The 23,652-nt window shown below is 45.7% G+C and overlaps 1 non-coding gene across 1 annotated transcript; it reads left to right on the top strand.

The window, feature by feature from the left end:
* The first annotated feature begins 6,628 nt into the window (after positions 1-6,628).
* On the top strand, positions 6,629-6,736 carry LOC136547666 (small nucleolar RNA R71). The gene has a single exon (XR_010781629.1). It is a non-coding gene; the product is annotated as a small nucleolar RNA R71 (small nucleolar RNA).
* Positions 6,737-23,652: the final 16,916 nt, after the last annotated feature.

Raw genomic sequence — 23,652 nt, 5'->3', positions numbered from 1 at the left:
AAGCAAGCATAAGGGGAACAAAACTGAGTTGTTGGGTTGCTCTCGCCAGAGTCGTATAGACATTTATAGTCGGTCTAGAAGGATGGATCCAAGCGCCCATGAAGCAATAGTGCTCTCATGAAACTTTGAAGTATGGGTGCATAAGCAGGCAAGGACGTTGGTGGAGATGATGGATAGTAGGCCCCAGATCTAGATTCTCTACCCGTGACTATGGTACAGACATGGTAATTTTGGAATAAAAGTACTGTTATCCCAAAATTAGGGGGCATATGTTTACACCAAAATTTGGGAAGAAGAACGTGGGAATTCGAAGGTTCCAAGATTGTGTCATCAAGGAATCAGTTGCATAAGGATCAATATCAACTGATTCAGATGCGGCACTGGAATTGGCTCTCTTTGGATAACGTCAGTAGATAATGTCAATAAGCCACGGTTGGCGTCAGGAAAGACATGTTGGACTCTATAAAAAGGGAAAGATTAGGGTCCAAGTTATCTTAAGTTAGGAATGTTTTCTCTCTATACCAAAGATTATAATGAGTTGTACTTGAGTAGGATTCATGCTTAGATTTTGGGTATAAATATTAGACCTCAGCTATTATAAAGGACATCCAATCAATCAATACCAATTACTTGTTTTGACTTTATGCCAACCCTTAGGAGTAGGAGTAGTGTAGATCTCGATGAGTTCTTCAACAAGCAGGGATGCATCGGTCTGGTCGACCTTCGGCTTGTCTGTAAGTACCATCATGACTTATACTTCTATTTGTAAGGCTGCATCGGTCCGATCGAACTCTTGTGAGCTCTAGTATAAGCTAGTTATTGATCCTTATCTAGTTCAAGTATGGCTGCATCGGTTAAGTTCGACCTTCACTGCTCGGATTAGATTAAGGTCAAGTTATTGGCTCTATCTAAGGGTGGCATCCTTTGGGTAGATTCATTAAGTTACCGATCTTGCTGATGTTCTTATCATCATTACTTTTCAGCAATATCAACCTGCTCGATTGAGATCGACTTAGATCGGCCTCACATCCTTTTAATCCATCGTTTATTTTTGTTACATTGCAGCGGTTCTTACTTTAAACGACGAATTATGTTTCATCGGCCATTCTGCTTTGATCTTGGTCATGCTTAGTAGTGGTCAAGGCATGTCTGGTCTTGAGAATGTTTACTAGCTAGTTGAATCTGGTCTATAGCTCGCTATTATGGATGTATCGATCCAGTCGATCCCCACTATTAGTACTTTAGATCGAAGGATGCTAGTTGGTAGATTTGCTTTTGACCAGGCATGACCCTAGCTGTTTGCTATGCCCACATTGGATAATAGCCGATCGCCTATACTTTAACGCTTACAATATGTTTTCATGATCCTTTTAAATGTGAATAGATATGTTTTCTTTAAAGGTTTAATCCATTATCTTTATTATGGCTGTCATCGATCCGGTTGAACCCCACTGTTAAAGATAATAGGTTAGGTTTGAGGAATTTATAGGTTTGCTCGTATTAAATAGTCAATTGTTCACATGATGTAATCCTTTTTCTACCTGAATTGGCTCATTTAGCTGATTCATTTGTGCTTTCACATATATATCATGTCTTCCAGAAAACCTATCAATATATAGATGGTTTTATGGATTCTTTGGTTTTAGTTTGTTATTATCATCATAGCTACCATCGATCTGGTCGAACCTCATTGTTGATAGTAACTGATTAGATTCAGAGCATCTGTAGATCCATTTGTATTAGACAGTCGATTTGTTCGCTTGTTATATTTTTTCTCATTAAACTTACCAGCTCAATGCTTTACATCAATTATATTTATCTAGCTAATGATGTTATTTATATCTGGGTGCATTGTATTTGTTACTATAATATCAATCACGACCTACGAGCTTTATAGTCCTTAACAGCCAATTTCTTCGCGTATCGGCTATTTAGTCGATTTTCCCGTTTGGCTATTCTAGGAGCGGCACACTTGGAACTATCTAGGCAAAACCGGCATGGTCCACCTTAAATTTCTGATAAACTTTCTCTCCTTGTCAATTGTAGGTCAAATTGACTGGCACGCCTTTGGGAATTCATTGGGTCAACTGGTCCTGTGTTGAAGCCAAGCGGATCTCAAGCCTTGCTCCATCAAGTAGATCCTTCCGGCTTGCTGTGTGCCAGGCACATCGACACATTTTTGCGCTGGCAGGTCCGCCCAACTTGGAATCCGATTGGGTGGAATGTGCTCTAACCATGTTCATGCCAAATCAGCTAGGAACAATGGGAGGTTGCAGATAATGAAATTGTCACTATCCGCTCCACCGGCTTAGCAAGCAAGCCGATAAACCTCAAGCCATAGTCCGTGGTTCGTTTCCCCAGATTATTTCAAGATATTAGTTGGTGGTCGGTACCGCGGTGGGAAGGCGGCGTTGAGGATGTGTCAGCCGAATTCCTAAGGTCCCGGTAGGTTGGGGCTCGGGCTTCGGCCTTGCCACTGTCATAGCGTTCGCCACGATGAGGGTGGTAGCCGTGGCCGGCTTCCTCTCTCTCGTCCCTTCGTCCATGCCTATGGGCATCTAGGGTGTTATGTGTGTTATAGTGGAGGCTGAGACGCTCATGCATAGAGGCCGCGGTAGGCAACCTGTCAGTGTTCTAGATCACCGGCAAGTAAATTTCTAGTTTACGCATTTGGCCCAAATGGTGTGCTCGGAGGACCTAAGGATTATACTAGTTTGGGTAGAACGTCCCTATGTTCAGTCTGTTGCTACTCATGTTATCGACAGTATATGTAGTAGGGGTTATAGATGGGCGAGAGAGGGAGCGGATCCTAGGTCTCTGGTGTAAGGATTGAAAAGTGCTGAGAGTTTGTTATGCTGCTTAGCCGTGGGCTCATGCCTATCTCCTTGTGTTGTGTTGCGTTGTGTTCCCCCTTTTATAGAAGAAGGGGAAGATGCAGGTTACCTCAAAAAAGAGAAGAGACAGAGAATCAAGGAGAAGATGCTCTCTAGGACTGCCGCATCCTTCTTCTCCTTCAAGCGGGTCCCACCGATGCTGTTGATGGTGATGGGGATAGCTCCACGTTGGGCTCCTATTCACCAATGATGCTATGCCTCGACATCATCAACTATCATGGTGTTCCATCCTGTCCTGGTGGATGGGATGCTGAACCGACGTGCTTGTTAGCGGCCGTAGGGGATTAGGCAGCACAGTGCTCACGCACCCATCACTGTTGGTGATCTAAACCCTTGGACATGGCCTGTCGTGACCACGGGTCACATCAAGGCATGCCTGCACCCCTTCTGGTGTTAGAGACTTGACCCATGCCCACACCCTCAGACCCATAGTGGTTGGGGGTGGTATGGACCCTAAGGGGTTGGGTGAGATGGAGCCCACGCCTAAGGGGTTAGGTGAGATAGAGCCCTCTCCTGAGGGGTCGGGCGAGACGGAGCCCCTGTCCTCAGGGTCAGGCGAGACAGCTCCCGTTCCCTTAGGGTCGGACGACACAGGGCCCGTACCCGAGGGGCCTAGCAAGGTGGAAACCATCCCTTTGGGGTCGATCGAGACTGAAATACATCCTTAATTACCTAGGCGAGTTGTCATCTGCGGTTCTCAGATCCCTTTTTTGGGTATCCCTAATACTGATACCCGACACCATTCTTTTTGGCATATGAAATTTTTTGAGAGACATATGGTAAATGAATGGAGTAAGTGTTTGGTGGACGAAAAAAGCATGTTTGTGCGTTACTCTCAGTTTAAGAGTTAGCAATTTATTTGTGGGTGTACGTGTGTCTTGATCATGGGTGCATGACGAGAATCTCAACAAGGGTCACTACAATTTGACAAAGCTCAATGTAATAACAAGTAGCATATGACTAAGGTTTGAATTTGGATATCATGTCATATGGCCTTGGTAGGTATTCATAATCATTGAGGAACTTTTGATTTTAGCATTTTCAAAAATGAAACCTCCGGATGTCAAGTCTCTCTTAGAACAGAGTCATAGTAAATTCTATTTGTACCAAATCATAATTTGCAACAACTTAGAAAAGGAGCATGCATTTGTAACCCACAAGTTTTTAAGTTTTTAGGATGAGACATTTTTAGCCAACAAACCTAAATCTTGGGGAATACTAAGTTATAGCCTAGGCACAGATGAATTATAGATAGAGCAACTATTTATTGTTTCAACTTAGGAGAAACTAAACATCGTTAAAACACATATGAGAGTGGAATTCATATTTTTGGTGTTTTTACCATATTTTATTTTTTGGGTATTTTTAATTTTTAATTTTTTTACACTTAATAAATAAATAAATGCAGAAAATAAAATGCGAAAAATAAAAAGATATAAGGGTGCCTCTGCGGGCGTCCTCCCCCAAGCTAGCTCCAGGCCTATGGCCCGAGATGGCTTGGTGACGACTCTGTGGTACATTATTTATTATTTATATATTTTTATAGGTTTATAGCATTCATGTTTCTACTCAACAGTTTTAGTTCAATGATCAAACTAGTTTTCAATTTGATCAAGGTAGGCTATCAACCTAAGCACCATGCCTAATTTGAAAAGCCTATGAAAGTATGATTGCACACTAACCATACTTCAAACCAAAACATGTTTTATTCTAAATGTATGAAAAGTAAACTTAATTGTTTTTATTCTAGCATGTATATTTCATAGTTTTATTATATTAAGCAAAAAATAAGGGATAACTACCAATTTACCTTCGGCAAGGGCTCATCGTTTAAAGCCCAATGAGCGGGACTTTTCTCCTTTTACTTTTTACTTGACGATGGAACATCCGTGCCTGGAGAAGTAGATACGGATGATTGCACCTTCTTTGGTTTTCACACCATTTTGTTTGATTTGGGTGGTGTGGAGGTGGACTTCGGAGCTTCTTCTTTTTGTTTCCACGCCTTCTTATCCTTCTTGGGTGGTGTGGGAACAACCTTCAGAGTTTCTTCCTTTTATTTTAGGTTGTTCTTCTTTCGCTCCAGCCTCTTTTTATTTTCTTTATTTTTCTTGACAAGGCTATCCACCAGTTGAGGTTGTATCTCAAGTTCCTTTATGCCTTATGGATTCGGCCCGTACTTGATTCTGATCATGGAGCATTGCTCCTACCGGCGCTGAAAGTCCAACTTCCCTTCCTTGCCATTAATGTTGAAGTAGATTTCTCTAGCTCCAACATCAATCTGAGCTCCTGCGGTGCTAAGGAAAGGTCGCCCAAGGATGAGGGGCGATTCTTTCATAGTTTCCATGTCTAGCACCACAAAATCAACTGGGATGAAGTATCCCCAGATTTTCACTAGGATATCTTCAGCAATCTTAGCTAGATAGCGGACCATGGAGTCGGCTAGCTGGAGCATCATTGGTGTAGGTGCAAGGTGGGTGAAGTCTAGCTTGTCAAACATGACCTTGGGCATCACACTTACGCTTGCCCCAAGGTCACACAAGGCATGATCAAACTACTGGGTGCCGATGGAGCTTGTGACAGTGGGGCACCTAGGGTCTTTCTTCTTTTCTGGCAAACGATTGAGTATAGCTGCACTAAACTCTTCTATTAGCTTGACAACTTATGTGGACAACAATGGTCACTTGTTGTTGATGATGTCTTTGATGTACTTTGCGTAGGAAGGTACATGTAAGACGTCTATCAGGGGGATGCTCACTTGTATCCTTTCTATCATGGTGACAAAACAAGTGAATTGCTCGTCCATGGCTTGCTTTCTTTTTCTTGTCAGAAACAACAAATAGCTTGTATCAATGAAGTCTTGTGGTGTCGTTTCCTCATCTTCCTCTTGGTATTTTTGTGTTTTTGTCGATGGTGAAGGTTCGCCCTCTTGTTGCCCTTGTGCTTTTCTTGCTTTATGGTTAGGGTTTGGTGGATCATGAGTGGACTTACAACCCCTCATGGTCACTGCACTAACTTTTTCAAGAGAATTTTTGGGTTGCTCTGGGATCTTCCCTTCATTATTAACAGGAATGGCAGCAGCAATTTGAGCTAACTTTGTTTCTATCATTTTATTAAAGCTCAGTTGATTTTTAACAAAGGAAGATATACCTTCTATTTTAAAGTTAATATTTTCTAGCATTTTGTCATTATAAGTTAGCTTTTTAGTTATGTTTTCGTTTATTTTTTCCTAGCCTAAGACCAGGTCTTTCAAGGTAGATTGATTTAAATTGTAATTTGAGTTAAAGTTTGAATTACCTCCTTACGGGTGGGACTGATTATTCCACCCGTTATTGTTACCTTGTCGAAACCCGTTGTTGATATATGATGCTTCTTCATGGATCTCGAGGTAGTCATTCCTTGAGTGTTTGACTTCACCACATACCTCACATGTCATATGTGAGTCCATGACCTGAACGGTGGCCTTCATAGCTTCCTTCTCGTGGGCCCTTTCATTCAGTCTTGATAGTAACAAGTCTATTTTTGCGGCAAGCATATCCGTCTCCTTCATGGTATGCATGCCTTTTTGTAGTTTCCATTCCTCCCCCTAGCTTTGATGGGCCACCATCTTTTTGATAAGAGTTGTGGCATTGTTGATGGTGAGGAAGAGAAATGCTCCTCCAGCAGCGGCATCTTCGTGCCCCTTCGACATGGGTGTGAGCTCCTCATACAAGTTCTGGAGCATGAGCTAGTTTTCCATCCCATGGTGTAGGCAGGCTTGGATATAATCCTATAGCCTCTCCCATGCCTCGGGGATGGATTCCAGTGTAGTTTGTTGGAAGCTTGAAATTTCCCCCTCAGAGCATTGGTTTTGCCCATGGGGAAAAACTTCATGAGGAACGCTGCAGAACATTTGTCCCATGTACTAACAGCTTCCTTCTCTTTATAGAATCAATATTTCACCTTCCCCGTGAGGGAGAAGGGAAATGGACAGAGCCTTATGCTAGCTGGTGCAACATCTTTGATGATGATAGTGTCGCACAACTCCAGGAAATGTTGCAAGTGTGCACTTGCGTCCTTGCTTGGCAAACCATAGAATTGGTTCACCTACACCATCATGATTAGGCCAGTACGTAGCTCAAAGTTTCTAGCTCCTATGTTGACAGTGGGCCCAATGGGCATGTTGGCAATAGCGGGGGTGGAGTAGTCATGAAGTGTCTTGGCCATGAGTGAAGTAGTGGATGGTACGGGGGTGACTAGCTCAACTGCCTATGGAGTAGCAGAGGAAGAAGCGGTATGGGACCTGTTCTTCCTTTGGAATGCCTCTAGATTATCGGTGTAGTTTTTCGATAGGTTGTAACTGGTCATACACTATCCTGTTTTCATCCACAACAGGAAGAAAACAAGCAGAATCAGCCTACATAAAGTATGGCTACAATTACATACATGTGATCATGATCATGTCCTACTAGATTCTTTTAACCTATGCCCTCCTCGGTAACGGCGCCAAAAATGCTTGTTGGCATTTCTTAGCACAATCACCAAGTGTGGAGGTTTTAAGTCCATCCTCGGCAATAGCGCCAGAAATGCCGGTTGGTATTTCTTAACACCATCACTAAGATTGAGTTAACCTTAGCAACGCTGCCAAGAAACACCAACTACGATAGTTCTTAATGATTACAAAAAATATCTGCAAGCGCACGGATCTATCGTTTAGCATTTCACCCAGAAGTATTTAGGGTATCGTTATTTATATTTTCCCAGAGGAGGGCAAGGTGTAAAGAGTCTAGCATGGATATGAACTAGATTACATGCTTACATAGTGAACCAATAGTTTGTGACAGGGGTAAAAATGGTATTTCAAGGATAGTGGACACACATCTGAGCCAACCTCAAGGATAAAAGGAAAACAAAGAATAAAAGAATGTTCCTATGTGAAGCCAGCATGGTCAAATATAGCCATGCAAAGAACAGTTAATGATCATACAAGTTATGTGATTAGATTTAGAACTAAGTATAAGATGGACGGGGACATCTCTGAGCATTAGTCTACCAGCAAGCGTGAGAGGCTTTAAAACTCCTACATAGTACCTAAACGTGGGGGATTACAAGGGATGGATAGGACTATCACCACCTGCAACCTACCCCTTAATCGGGGGCACCATCATATCCATAGGTTCCTATCGGTGTGTAAACTGGACTAGTAAGCTTATATGATTGTAGCATCTAATAGACACGATGATTTATACTGGTTTAGGCCAGAGCCATACATCTGGTCTCAGAGATGATCAAGTGCGTGTTCCTCACTTGAATGCTCTAAAGTTCTTACAATGGGGGGTGCAAGAATGGAGGAAGAGGTGAAAGGACCTATGCTAGGTGAAGGGCTACCCGAAGAGAAGCTCTAGGAGCAAAACTCAATGGTGAACGAATGGAATGGTAGAGGATGTCAACCATCCTCGAGATGGGTGCCCTACCTGCCCTTATATAGAGTTCAGGACCAAGGCTTATACAAAGAGGAGGTTCTCCTAACTGAAGGGTTGAGACCTAAGGGAGGGCCTAGCTAACTTGGCTTGCAAGCTACGTTGTCTTTTGGTGCGTGTCCGGTCATGGCTATTGTCATGGCCTTCTGGCCACATTGTGGCAGGATGTGACATGGTGCTACTATGCTGGCTGTGGCGGCACTATAGCCTCGATGGAGGTTCATCAACTGTCCTATGCAATGCGGTGGCCATTGTGGCCTTGATCATTGTTTCCTGGTTCCTAGGGGCATCATGCCCAAAGTAGGTAGCTGCCCTAGGTCATCGATCACTTGGTCGCTTTGCGGTGCTGAGGGGCATGACCCCGATCATTGGGGTCAGGTCTCTCTACTAGTCTAGATGGCCTTTTCATCGAGTCCTTTGTTGTGGATCCCATCCCATAGTGGGTGGGATTATACAAGAGTCCAGTCGGTCTATATTTGGATGATGGGTGTCATACCCATTGCCATCGTGGTGCGGTGTTGTCCTATCGGTGCAGCATGGCATAGGGACAGTGTTTGACTAGGCCGAGATGACTGTTGTCTCCTTGGTCCTTATGGGGTTAGTGTGGCATGCTTGCTCTTGTCAAAGCAGGCGCACCTAGCTGCGCTCGACCTCCCCTATCCCTTCCAAAGGTTAGGATGGGGAGAGATCATGCATCTTGTGAGTGTTGTGTACTAACGTGGGTGGAAGAGGTTGGGGATGACATCAACCTTGGTGGCTAGCCTGCTCCACTCAGCTTTCGCTGGGCCTTGGTCATTCAGGCCTTCATTCGTTATTGTATTGCAGGCCACACGGTCCTGCTAAGTAATCGGTGCGTTGGGACACCCCGGGGTCATAACCCCGATAGTAGCCCCCGAGCGTTTTTACGACCACAGAGTGATCGTGAAAGCGCTAATGCATGTGTATGCTAGAGTATGGGTTTGTAGTCATGACCTTCTCGAGCTTCATTGCTCGACCCCCTATGGTCTAGTGTGTTCAATGGGGTAGGTAGTCATTGAGCTTTGCCATGTCAATGCGCCGTGTGCCAGGGTTTGTGACCCAAGCAAAACCGAGTAGTCTCATCGATGTTGTACTAGTCCACTTTTGTGGGGTCTCGATCCTCCCGACCTCATGAGGACATCTGACATTGGCTATGTCCCCCATGGTTCGTCGTGCGACATAGGGGCCTATAAGTAAAGGTTCTTCTACCATTTGAGCTGCTCATGGTTGTGACTCCAATTCCTCCTAGAATTTCCTAAAAGGCTAGGTTGTGAGGAGGTGAGGAGGCAAGAGTATCATTGTTTGAGGGGAACCGCATGGTTCTCGTTATGTGCCATGTCGAGGGTTGCTTATGATGGCCGAAGCTAGTGTTGTTCCTTCAGCGGTCAGTGCTAGAAGGGGACTTGCGAGCAGAGGAGTGAGAGGTGTTGTAGGCTCTGAGTTCAGTCATACGTGACCTCAGGACCTCAGGCCTCTATCCTAGTGCCGCTTCCTATTCTGGACCATGTTGGTTCAGATGCCCAAAGTGGCCAATGGCTAGGGACATCTCTGGCTTCCTCCCAAGTGTCGCGCGTTGGCCGGCAGTGCGCCGTGCCCTCTAAGGGAGGTCACTTGGTGGCCACTTTGTGTCATTCGTGGAATGGGAGGAGGATGAAGTAGCATGGCCTTATCATGCTGCCCTCGCTAGGCAGGATGTAGTCATGGCTTGAGTGCTCTTCGGCTGCTAGCCGGTCTTCCTTCTGCCATCGTGGGGACGAGGTTGGCTCCTGTTGGCTTGGTGGGCTCCATACTTCCTAGGAGTGCTTCTTGGAAGTCTCCTAGTGCACGCGGAGGGCCCCTTAGGGCCATTAGGGCCAACATCCTCACTCCTCTATACTCTGGCTATGAGAGTTTGATGCATGTAAGACGGATGGTGTGGTGAACTTGACCTCACCCTCCCTGCCTTTGTAGCATACGTCCTTTGGCTTTTAGAGGTGTCATCGATGAGGTGGCACCATACCCTTTGTACCTTTTGTGTTGTCATGCAACATGATCGCTTTGGTACTCATGGGTACTTAGGGTGAGAGTTACCTTTTCTCAACGCTGACTCTCCTCTCTGTGGAGGTGGTAGGAGTCCGTGTTGTGAGGACCGGACTTGTGGGTTTAGCTTGAGGTTGTTGGTGGGTTCTTCTCGTATTGACAATGCAAGGAAATGTTTCCCCGACCTCTACGCTTATGGTCGCAGGTTTTTGAGAATGTCTATTTGGCTCGTAGGTCTTGGATCTCTAGGTTTTTTCTATGTGACCGAGCCATGATCACACTTTGGGCCACATGTTGCTTCTCGAGGAAGACTATATCGTGTTTCCCTGGCCATCTACTTTGTCGTCCTTCATGGAAGGGTCATAGACCCTTGGTGGTTTATGAGTCTCCAGAGCTGGCCTTAGGTCTAAGACCTAGGACACAGGGAGGTGTCAGCTGGGATTTGTCCCTGGCTCTTTTTGGGGTCACAGGACCCAACTCCATCTTTCCCTAATGTCCTTGCCAACCTTGAGGGGTCACGACGCCTTATTACTGGTGGGTTTGGTTTTGCCCCACATGGGGCGAGGCATGTCCACCGTAACCACGTGATCAGAGTTGTGCACCTCATCAGAGTCTATGGGTAATTCGAGTGGGACCTATTATCCTCCCCTATCAATGTGGAGTTCGGTTGTGCCTCACATGAGATGTCCCGTAAATCGTTGGTCGTCAATCCCGTTGGTCCCAAAACACCTCCGCAGCGGCCAAAGGCCAAGATGCCCCCAGAGGGGGTCAACCCAGGAGACTTTGAAGCGGACCACTCAAACATAGAGAGAGATGGTCATGTGGCTCCACACCACTGATTGGAGCCACAGGGACCCATCTCCTCCCTACCCCTATCCCTTTTGTGGCCTTAGCCCTTCTAAGGACCGACCTGATAGAGAGTTTCCTAAGCACGACATGGGGTCATGGATGTGGAGGGCCGCTTGGCGTGTGAACCTAGGGGGGCTATCGACCTCCACTGGCCACGTTGCATCCTAGCGGTGCCCTCTTGTAAATGGTTGTGTGGCATAAAACATGGGTGCATGAATCAAAAGATAATGAAAGATACGAGGCTTACTCGGGATATGCTACCGAGTTGGCGTACACCGCTCGACCTTTCATCTGACTACTTCCCCTACAGTGCAAGAAGGTGGTTAGTAAATAGCGGAGTGTACACATGCATTTGATGTACCTCCTATGACCATTGCTGGGTCTTGTGTCACCTAGGAGATTGAATCACCGTGTCTTCTGCCTCTTGATTGCGAGTGTGTCTTCGGGTTTGCACCCGTCTTGATTAACGATCGCCATCTTCTTTGCCTTTGTCTTTGTGCCACCTATTGAAGTCAAGGGGGAGGACGGTAGTGCGCCTCATCCCCACTTCTCCCCTGTCTTTTGAGTTTTCCTCGACGTCTAATCTAAGTGAGAGAACTACTATCTCCATCGGGCATCATGGTTTGCGGTCCATTTTGGTGGTTTCGCCATCACCGGGAGGGACCTTCGGAGATTAGGCTCCGCCGCACCTTGCCAGTGTTCGTCCTCCATGGGTGTTAGAGGAAGTTCCATGTAGATGGGGAGGAATGATGCCATGGGAGGCTCAAGCTGCTAGGGTTCCCCATGGTTGGTGAGCACATGACTCCTAGCTCTGGGTCTAGGAGCATTCGAGCATCAACTCGGTGGCCCATTCACTGGCTCATTGCTAGGCGCTCCTCCCCTGCTCTACTAGAAGTGGCATCGAGGTGGTTTCTAGTGGGCTCCTCTTCCTCAAATGTTAGAGGGAGCTCTGTGAGGCGGTCATCCCTGAGGCTTCTGTTGATAGTCCTCTCCTACTCACGGTGCAACTTCGAAGGTTAGAGACACCTTGTATCGGTTTCTCTGCTTCATGAGATGTCCATCACAAGTGAGAGGGGATCCGACGATTATTGTAACCTCAGGTCCATCTAGTCCTATAACATGCTAGACTAGATGTTTTTGTTCACGACTTTAGAAGCCGATGATCCTAATGTTTTAGGACAGTGTTGTAATCAGCAAACGCATAAGCCCCCAAGGCTGTGATGTATGCATTGCCCTTTTCAATTTCCCTTTTGTCATTGCCAATATTAGTTGTTTGAATGACTTGTCCTGATGATCCTTGGCATGAAGGGTTTTTGCCCAAGCTATTTAATCTCCGTGTTGTCGACCTTCATGAATCGCTTTGTTCGGCTAGGCTCGTCGTTGAGCCATTATCGAATTGTGGGGGGTCATCCCACGTACCATGGTGTGCTCAGCCACAATCAAGAGGGGGCGTGTTTGTTGCTTCTCGCGGGCCTCCCTCTAGGGGAGCGGTTGCCATGGACCTAGGTGGAGTGGCCCTGATACACCGTTCGAGTGTGCACCGAGGCGCCTAGCATTTTTGAGTGGGTCATGCTTCTTGGGGCCTCAGGGAGTTTTCGACAGTTTCGTTTGGCCAGATGATGTGCCTGCCATGGTCGTTCGGGCAAGCACAAGTGCTCCATAGGTGAGTCAGTCTTGCCAGTTTGGCCCTCATCGAGCTCATTGCTCGGGATCTTTCTCTTAGCCATGTGACCTTCGGGTGTGAGTTCTAGCCTAGGGTTTGGTCTATAGGGCTAAACATTGTGTAGCCCAACACCGCAGTCAAGGTGTCATGGAACAGCTCACCATTTTGTCCCATCGTGGAACAGCTTGCCGTTTTGTCATGTCGTTGTTCTTTCGCTCACTTTCTGATCAAGGCGGAATGTGCTTCTCCCCTATGGTACTACACTTGTGGATGCATTTTGTACCCTAGGGGCTGGCCCATGAGGCAAAAAACATGCACAGTCCATTGAAGCGGTAGAGTGTCAAGGGGTGACAATAGATCCAACATGATGCAAGAAGAAAGCGAGAGGTCGACGTTAGTTCTCTTTCCCTTTGCTCCTCTAGACCCAAATGAATGGTTTCCTATTTCCTCTTAGGCTCACGCATAGGTGCCTGGCCTCACCTAGGAGCTGGTCTATTGGGTTGGCCGGGGCAACCTGATCGTGTGGTCGAGACATGGGTCAATGGCTCGTCGTGGCGCTAGGACCGGTTGCAAGGCGCTCGAGAAGGGGTCGCTAGGACGGTGACAACTAGTGCTACATCATGGACCACACATACATGTTCTCATGCGTGGCCTCCATGAGCGGGTCATGTCTGGCTGCTAGCGCAAGTTAGATTGGGTTGCTCAGGAACTTAAGTGGTTTCAAGGCGAAGTATGTGGGCACACCGTTTCGTAGCTCACTCCATGGGTTGGTCATGATGTTATGGAGCTAAGGGTGCACCTATATGTGTAAGTGGACATGTTTGGGTAGAGCGGCTAGAGCCAAAGATTACATTACTAACCGATGTGTTGGAAGCCATTGTGGACCTAGCTATCGTAACTCAGGGCGCATTGAGCCCCTGAGCATCTGTTCATGGCAGAGTTGCTGCTCAGGGTGCTACGAGCCCTCAAGCGCTTGCTTGCACTAGAGCTATCATGGTCCTAGGGCCGCAAACCGATGAGGTCGCTTCTCCACCACTCTAAGCAGTCACAGCTGGTGAGGATTGACCCCTCGGGCAGCCATGGGTCGTTCCTTACCGGCTTGATATCCTCGATGGACCCACGAGCCCTTGAGGATGGCCTCTTCGCATCTGGCTTATTGTAGCTTCTGGCCAGGAGGGCTTGTGCATACTGGTGCCTGAGTCCTCCTGGTGCGATGACATCGATGTCACCACGTGTCCAGATTCATGAGCGATTGTCGCTCCTAACATGGTGCTGTCGTGACCTGTTGCTGTGGGGGCTGACCTCGAACGTAGCATGGTTCGATCCGCTTATCACGGTGTGCGGTGCACTAAGGGAGCCCACATCCTTGGATGCAAGTGCCTCCATGCAGCTGGTGGCAGCCCATGGAGTCGTGTCGTACAGCTTGCCCACTATTTAGGATTGGATCCTAGTCCTAGTCTCGACCTTGTGTGGCCCAATGTTGGTTAGCCACTTGACCACTAACGGTGATGCTGCGTGGTGGTGGGTAGTTTTGTCATTCATGCGCATCCTAGTTCATTGCATTTCGCTAGCGGTGAGGCTACCTAGTGTGTGATTCTATCATAGGGTCCAGTTTTGCCACATGGCGAGCCTAGACAGTGTATGAGCGGATGACGAGCATTGCCCCATTGGTTAGGGCGATCTTGTGGTTCCCTAAAAGGATGTGGCCTCTATGGGGCATTCCTTGGGTGAGATCGCTATGAGCCATGGCCGTCTGGCTTCCCGAGTAGAAGTCTCAGCTATGGCTAGTAATGAGAGAGGGCACTAGGCCCCTCACGTGATGGATAGTGGGATCCAGACCTACGGGACAGAGGTCCAGGTCACAACTGAGGGCGGACATGGGCGTTGGCCCTTCGGTGCGGTTAACCGCATGGTTTCCCAAAAGGATGTGGCCGGTTGAGGCCATTCCCTAGGTGAGTTCATTATGAGCCATGGACCTTTGGCTTCCCGAACTAGAGGCCTGACCACGGCCAATGGTGAGCAATGGTACTGGCCCCTCTAGGTAAGTGAACACCAGGATGCTGCTACTAGAGGCAGTTCTAAGAGTGTGTCCACTATGGGCTACATGTCCCAGATCTCTATGGTAGAGGTTTGGGTCGTAGCCATGGGCGGTCACGGGTGTTGGCCCTTTGATGCTGGTGAACTCATAGTTTTTGTGGTGGATGTGGCCGCCGAGGGCCATTCCACCAGCGAATCCACCAGTAGTGCAAGGAGCCATTGCTTCCTTCTCAACAAATGAGAGTGCACAATTGTCCCCTACCTGGCACACCAACTATTGGTGTTTTGTAAACCAGACTAGTAAACTTATACAATTCCCACGCTGCTCTAGGAAGATGATGGTAGCATCCAATAGACATGAGGATTTATACTGGTTTAGGCCAAAGCCCTATGTCCAATCTTAGAGATGATCAAGTGTGTGTTCCTCACTTGAATGCTCTGAAGTTCTTACAATGGGGGGTGCAAGAAAGGAGGAAGAGGTAAAGGACCTATGTGAGGTGAAGGGCTGCCCGAAGAGAAGCTCTAGGAGCCCAACTACAATGGTGAACGAATGGAATGGTAGAGGACGTCAAATGACCCCGAGATGGGTGCCCTAGCTGCCCTTATATAGAGTTTGGGACCAGGGCTTATACAAAGAGGAGGTTCTCCCAACCAAAGGGTCGAGAGCCTGAGGGAGGGCCTAGCTAACTTGGGTTGCAAGCTACGCTGTCTTCTGGTGTGCGTTCGTCCATGGATATTGTCATGGCCTTCTGGCTATGTTGCGGCAGGATGTTACATGGCACTACTATGCTAGCCATGATAGCACTATAGCCTCAATGATGGTTCGTTAGCCATCCTATGATATGTGGTGTCTGCCGTGGCCTTCGTCATCATCTCCTGGTTCCCAGGTGCATCATGCCCAAAGTAGGTAGCTACCCTAGGTCGTCGATCGCTTGGTTGATTTGTGGGGCCGAGGGCCAGGACCCCGATCATTGGGGTCAGGGCTCTCTATGGTTCTGGATGGCCTTTTCATCGAGTCCCTTGTTGTGGATCCCATCCTGCAGTGGGTGGGATCATACAAGCATCTAGTCGGTCCATATTTGGATGGTGGGTGTCGTACCCGTTGCCACCATGGTGCAGTGTTGTCCCATCGATGCGACAGGGCATAGGGACGGTATCTGGCCATGCTAAGATTACTGTTGTCCCCTCGGTCCTTGTGGGGTTAGTGTGGCATGCTTGCTCTTGTTAGAGTAGGCACACCTAGCTATGCTCGACCTCCCCCAGCCCTTCTGGGGTTATGATGGGGAGAGGTCATGCATGTTGTGAGTGTAGTGTACTAAGGTAGGTGGAAGAGGTCAGGGATGACCCCGGCCTTAGCGGCTGGCCTGCTCGACTCAGCTTTTGCTTGGCCTTGGTCGTTCAGGCCTTTGTTGGCTGTTGTATTGTAGGACACGCGGTCCTACTAACTAATTGGTGCCTTAGGACACCCCGGGGTCATAACCCCGATAGTTCCCGTGCACCAGAGCACCACGCTCGTGTACAAAGAAACTACCCATATCCCCCTAGGACTATGACCCTACGGATCGACAAGCATAGGACATGGGCAAACCCGAAGGAATGATGAACCGCCACCTCAACCTAGCTCTACTTCTACTCATACAAGTCATCTGAATGGTTAAGCATAAAGTTGAACATGTTAAGATCATAACACATAGACTATATGCTAATTCATATATCATGATTATAACAAGACAACTATACTCTAGTTCATATGCACTACTATATTAAAGATATAAGGGCATGACTATGGAAGAACTCTTTATAGTATTCATACCAAGATTCCTCTCTTCTTCCAAGGAGCCAAGCCCTCCTTGATAGCTCTTGCTAGCTCACAAGACTACTACTAAAAGCTAAAAGAGTACAAGTAGAGAGGTGAGGTGTGTAGCTCCAAATGGTGTGTGTTGAAAGGTGAGACTACCCCTCTACTTATAGTGCTATGTGGTCAGTTTCAGCGCTGGTATTTTTGGAAACTGGCCAAAACCGCCTCAGCATGGGGGGGCATTCAACCACCATAGGAGACTGGCCTAGGCCGTGCTGTCTGAGGTGTGGGCACACCCTGGCTAGCTCATCTAGCCACTGCCTTGGCTAGGTGGGCTGGTGGCTGGGCCTAGGCCCCTCCCATGGTGGTGCTCGTCCCAGGTTGTTGCGTGAAGGTGGGCTTCTCTATTTCTCTCGTTTGTGCATTTCTGCTTTATGCTTTCAATTTGCGCCTTTTACTTTGTTTTCCACTTGTATTCGAATATGAGTCTTGCAAAACATATTTCTTACAATACAAGTGGAACTATGTCAAAGTAAAAGCATATGTGTATAAGTTTGCTTAATTTCTCCTATTTTGGATAGTAATTGGTGGTCGGATTTGATCCTTAGTGACCACCAACAGCCTATGTGCAGTTTAATTACATTTTGCAAAGGGATCTTCTCATCTAGGAGAGCCCACATCTCCTTTATCCCACACAACCATGCCTAGAACAATTGGATTGCTCTTATGACGCATGAAGTGTGGATTATGATGCTTGGCCTAGACATGGATCTGTGGACTCAGCCTTTGATTGATAAAGCTGTCTCTTCTTTTGGCTGGCTGCTTAGTTGGGAGGAGGACAATTTCTACATCTCTAGAGCTATGGTCAAAGGAAGAGTCTCCAACCTAGAGGACATTCCATGGTTCTTTGTGTTCAGAGAAGGCATTCAGTTTGAATTAGAAAGCTAGAGTGTTCAATGCGAGATCCTATAGGGCACAATGCTGGGTGGTGCAGCTACTGATGAGCAATTTCCACCAGATGATGATGATTTTAATCCTAATGAATTCCATTTCCATGGTTTTGGCCCAAATGGCCCACCTCCACCACCCTCCCCTAAAAATCATGCCCCTGCTCCTCCCAACTTGGACCATCTACAGGCCATGGGATGGGGAGTATGGACAAATCCTATTGATCAACCCGAAGATGTGCCTAAACTTGTACCCTTTGTGAGCTAGCACTAGAGTATCCTGTTGTTGAAGTTCCATTACCTGTTGTTGAAGAAGTTGTCCAAGCATAGGGCCACCATGAGCAAGCCCTAGTGTAGCAAGCTAATGAGAAGGTTTTAGCAATGGATCATGCAACCGATGACTCTAAGGATGAGCCCCAGATGCCACCTCTAATTGATGATTTAGAAGTCCAGATGCCTGAATTTCCAAACATGTAGAATCTTTAGCCTCTGGTGGTTGAGGAAGTATAGCTTGAGGGCTTGGTTGATTTCAATGACTTGGCACCAAACCAGCCACTGCCAACCCCTGAGCAGATTGAAAATGTGAATTTGGGCTTTGTGGAGACTCTCATCCCACCTATGGACCCTAGCCTTCATCTTGCTAAGGCATCAATCGGCTCAAGCCCAGATGCTATTCGACTATGGGCCAAATTCTTCAACACTGTTGACCAATCCTTGCCTACAGTCACCATCCCAATTCAATGGATGAACTTCTTCATGCTCTTACTCCTAAAGCAACACTCTTTTGAGATGGCAAAGGACTTCCTTTAGTATTCGGCCTAGCAGACAATAGCCCATGCTTCTAATGGTAACACCTTCACTTTTGTTCTCCCGAGAGTGAAGCCCTCTATTGTTATCTCTAAGATTTCTTATTCTGAAGATGAAGTCTCAATTGAACATGCAGGTTCTTCTGATGCAACTACCTTGGAGTGATGTTGTTGTTACCTTCACTTTTGTTCTCCCAAGAGTGAAGCCCTCTATTGTTACCTTCACTTTTGTTCTCCCAAGAGTGATGCTTCCACCCTAGCCATGCCTACCTTGGAGCTTGAGGTGTCTCCGATCTAGACCCCCTCTCCCCATCGGCTTCTACCAAAGCCACTGCCCCACGTGCCAAGAGGGGTAAGTTTGTGCATATTTTTGATGCTAATCTTCATCACAGTGATAGGATCCATGTTGGTGCTTCTTAGCATAAGTAGAAAGTCCACAAGGGCACAGAAATACCATTGTAGCACTTCACCCGGTGGTATTTAGGGTATCGTATTTCCATGAGGAATGGAGGTGTAAGTAGTCTCTGAACTAGTTTTCCCAGGAAGATAAGATGAAGAGTAGCTTCGGTAGCGAGGTTCTTTTGAGGATAGAAACCTTAAGCGAAGATAACTTTGTTGTTATAGACTTGCTTTAGGCACCGGAGCACACCTGGTCTGCCATGTGATACCGGCTATTGCTCTATGCCGAACCTAAACATGAGGGATCATGAAGGACGGATAGGGTTGTCACCACCTACCGCCTACCCCTCAACCATAGGGAATGGGCCAAACGAGGGTAACTTCTATCTTAGACACCACATCTACGCTATCAATTACTACTCTAGAGTTGGCTAGGAACTTTCGTCTTTATCAGGAGTCCTCTACTAGAGTATTCGTCGTGAGGACGAACAACGAACCCGCAAGCTTATAATGAACAATGATAACTTGCTTAAGAAATCAATACCAAAGTTAAACACAAACTTCTTACTCCAAGTAGTAAGACAATCATAGAGGTACAAGTGTAGAGGGGGCCAACAAGTTTGGCACTCCATCCACCTGATGTACAAGGCTTGCTGAGTACAAGAAGTAGAGGAAGCCGCTACTCCGATGTTCCTCTAACTCTTTCCTCTCTCACTCCATACACTAGTCTAGCTAGAAGCTAATGGAAATGTGGCTTGTTCCTCTTCTTCTCTTCCAATGTGTATGATGCCCATGAATGTGAAGAGGAGGCCTCCTTTTATAGCTTGAGGAGGTCGGTTTAGTGAGGTATTTTAGGAAAGCACCCATGCAACCAACCTCCCCATGCATTGAATACACCACATGAGGAAGGTGGGGCTAGGCTAAGCTAGGGGTGGTGTGGGCGCACCATGCCAACCCACTGGCCACCGCCTTGCTCTGGTGGGTTGCTAGTTGGGCCTAGATGGCTCCCATGTTGGTGCTTGGCCCAAATTCATTAGTTGTTTTGGGTTTTTGTTGAAAATGTTCTTTGCGCTTTCTTCGATTGCGTATTTTGACATAGATTTCATGTTTGTGTCCTGCAAAACATATGTACACCAAAACTCATGGAACATGTGAGTTAAAAGCCCTAATTCTAAGTTTTGTTTCTCATATTTGTTTGTTTCATTTAAATGTTGGTGGTATAAATATGAGTTAAGCATCGCAACAAGCTCACCCACACTTAGTCCTTTGCTCGTCCTTGAGTAAAGTTTTAAGGACTAAGCGGGTTCATCTCCTTGATCTGAAAAATCTGCATACAAGTTATTCCAAGCTTTACCTGAAACTATGAACTTCCAAGTGTCTACCAAAATATCTTGGGTGATTGAAAAATGGAACAACATGGATTCAAATCTTTTCACTCTATTCATGTTCAGAAACTTGGGTTTTTGTATGGTTTTGGAAACAATAAGATAGCTTTTGTGTCTTGAATGATTCTCTCGAGTCGCTCAACTTTGTAAGTGGTTCCTTTCCAAGGCATAATTTGAAATTTTACCTTCTCTTTGATCATCCTACTTCTAAAGCTTATGTGGAGTTTTGGGTAGGAATGAAAAAGTTGTGGCACACTTACCTTGCATATATTGTAAAGTCAAATCCCAGACCTCACTAGAGAGAAGAGTCATACTCTTAGATCAAAATTGTGCAAGTGTGTGGAATTTGGTGGAAATATACTCCTTGGTTTGGTTTGATCTCAAGCTTTTTCAAGACATGGCTAGCTTATTTTTTTTCTTATGAGCCTTCATGTGCTCATTCATTTTTTTCAATGCTTCTAGGACCTTCATGTGTCCCTATTTTTTTCTATACTTTGGGACCTTCATGTGTCCCATTCTCTTTTTTTCAATACTTTTTGCATAGCCTTTTTGTCTCTTAATATGCTAGGGAGATCATAATTTTAGAGCATGAAGTATTTATTTGTGGTGAAAACATGTTTTGGCATATTCCCAGTGTAGGAATAGCTGTTTATTTGTGGCATGCACGTGAGTTTTGATCTTGGGAGAATGAAACATCTCTCAATAGGGGTCACAAAACTTTACCAAACTCAACACAAAGTAAGAGGCATATGTGGAAGGTTTTGTCATGAATGATGATATATGGCCTTGGTAGGTATTTGAATGTTATTCAAAGAACATGCTATTTTGAATTATGTTTTGTAAAATAAACCCCAAGTACTTTGCAAGAATGAGCAAGTGTCATGTCATCCTACTATATCTCATTTGTTAATTACTTAGATAAAATGGGGTCCCTAGTGATAAGTGTTCACAAGTTTTTAGGGATATTAGCAAGGAATAAACAGTATGCAAACTTTCTTAATCATAGGAAGACATGGAGATGGCACATTTCTTTTTTAAAAAATTATTCAGTTTTAAAGCTTTTATTAAATAGGGAGTAAGAGAGTGAAAGTTGCACAAACCAAGTTTGAATTTTAGCCATCATTTGTGCAACTGAGTCGGAGGTGAGTGTGGTGCCTCCCATGCACTTGTTTTCTTTCCTATTTTTATTATGACAACAGAAAGAATAAGAAAATGAGTGCAATGAAATATTTCTAATAATAATAACTTTATTCAGTTATCAAAAGATCACGCATTACATGATTGAAAATAAAAAATGATTGGAATGAAAAACTTAAAAAGATAAATAAGCGCCTGATTATTTTTGGCGGGAGTGGCCTAGAAAGGTTGATCTAGAGCATGTGCTACTCCCGCTGCTTTTGCCACCCTAGCAACCTTTTCTCCAAAGCCATGGCAAAGCTCATTGATCTCATTACCGAGGTCTTTGTGATGAGGACATGACCTCCATACATATGACCATGCTTGGAGAACCATATGGAGACCAAGGAGATCAGTGAGGGTGTCCAAGTCAAGAAGGAGGTCCGAGGCTAATTCGGTTCGAGTCCCTGAGGTGGAGGCCCAAAGCAACTCAAGTTCGAGTCTGTCTCGGGTTCTAGGACCAGTCTGCCATAAATTGGTCACCCAAGACGCATCCAGACTCTGTTTTCGATGATCCACATATGGATGGAAAGCTAATTGGATAACGAAGCCAACCCAATTGGTTTCACGTCAAAAGACCTTTGGAATCAATGGGAATCGTCGAAACAAGTCAGCATCCAGAATCTACCAGGGTGCTGCGACACCGTCTTTTGGTCCGTTGGACCGTGTATCGTGTTTGGGCCCATTAGGGGCGCGTCCAGGGGGGTGACGCCCAAGACTCTATAAATAGCAGCCGTCGCTCTCCTTAGTGTTTGGGTTTTGTTTAGTTTTTTATTTCCTCGTGAAACAAACGTCGTTTTGCTGCATCTGTTGCCGCCAAGGCCACTTGCTGTGAACCAAGGCCCCAGTTCTTGATCTTGTTCGCTTGTGGCGATTAGTCCTTTCGAATAAAGACTTGAACTCTTTCTTATTATCATAAGCCTCATATTTATTTGCAATTTCAGATTGCGTTTATCTCGTTCTTGCTTGTGTTCTTGATTCACTTGCAGGAAAGCCTTCTCGGCGAGGTCAATCGCGTTCGCGTGGTTGATAACCAACGGAGCAGTGGTGTAACGGTTGTGGGGGTCCGAATCAGTCTTGGTTCGAAGCCTAGATCGTGAACGTCGAGTCTCCACCAATCGACGCTATCATACCTTTTGGAAGATCGGGCCTTGTCTACATCAAGTGGTATCAGAGACCTTGTTGCCCGTTAGGTATAACTTTATTTTCCCCTTTAGATTGCTACTATTTTTGTTTTATCTATAGTCCACAAAAAGCCAAAAAATATACACTATCACATATCTCTAGCCCAATAGCCCCGCTGTGCCTTTGCAATTTTTTTTTAATTTTAGTTTGCTTGATTGAACTGTCGTCCCTCGTCGCGTCTTAGTGTTCGTTGTGTTCTGATCTTGTTCTTGGTCTAGTGTCAAGTCTTGTTTCCTAGTGTGGCTTGCATCAGATTAATCTCTAGTTTTTCTTTGGATCTAAAATAGTCACAGAGTGGGTTGCGTGATTGAGTTTGTTTTGTCTACAATTCCTTCTACGGCTTCCTCGGTTAAGTATTTTTCTTCCACGATGGAAATATCTAAAGTCTAATATCTTATGTGCGGCACTTTTGTGAGATAAAAAAACATAAAACAAAGAAAAAGGCAAAGAGGTGCAAAAACCAAAAGAAGGAAAAAAAGCCGCACCTAAAAAAGAGAGAAAAAAATAAAGAAGGAAAGAAAAAGAAAGTGTAAAAAAAGTTCAGAAGTGCTTGCATCCTTTTGAGTCCTTGTGCTGAGTTGTATTGTATTGCTTGCTTGAACTAGGTTTAGGACGAGTTTAGGCCAGCGACATAGACTAGCTTGGGGCTACTTTTCAATCTTGCAATTTCTGAGTTAAATTATTGCTATTCCTTGCTACTATATTGTGCCTGTCCAAGCTCCACTTTCTTCTAATCAAGTACAAGTTCGCCTTGCAACTGTTACACTCAAGCTACAACGGTATCATAGTCACCGACCAATTGCACCGCATGTTGCTTTGGTAAGAACACTTGTAAGACCGTGGTAAGACACTTGAGAGTTGAGTGCCTTGTTTTTCCTTGTCCACATCCTATAGTAGTTGATAGGGATAATACTTTTGTGTTGTCTTTTGCTATCTTCTAACAATGACAGGTTGTTCATATCCACTGACTTATGATGGTATAGGCGCTGATGAGTACATGGAGTGGGAAATTGCCATAGA

The sequence above is a fragment of the Miscanthus floridulus genome, chromosome 3 (genome assembly GCF_019320115.1).
Source record: "Miscanthus floridulus cultivar M001 chromosome 3, ASM1932011v1, whole genome shotgun sequence".
Lineage (NCBI taxonomy): Eukaryota > Viridiplantae > Streptophyta > Magnoliopsida > Poales > Poaceae > Miscanthus > Miscanthus floridulus.
This window is presented reverse-complemented; position numbering and strand designations above follow the sequence as displayed.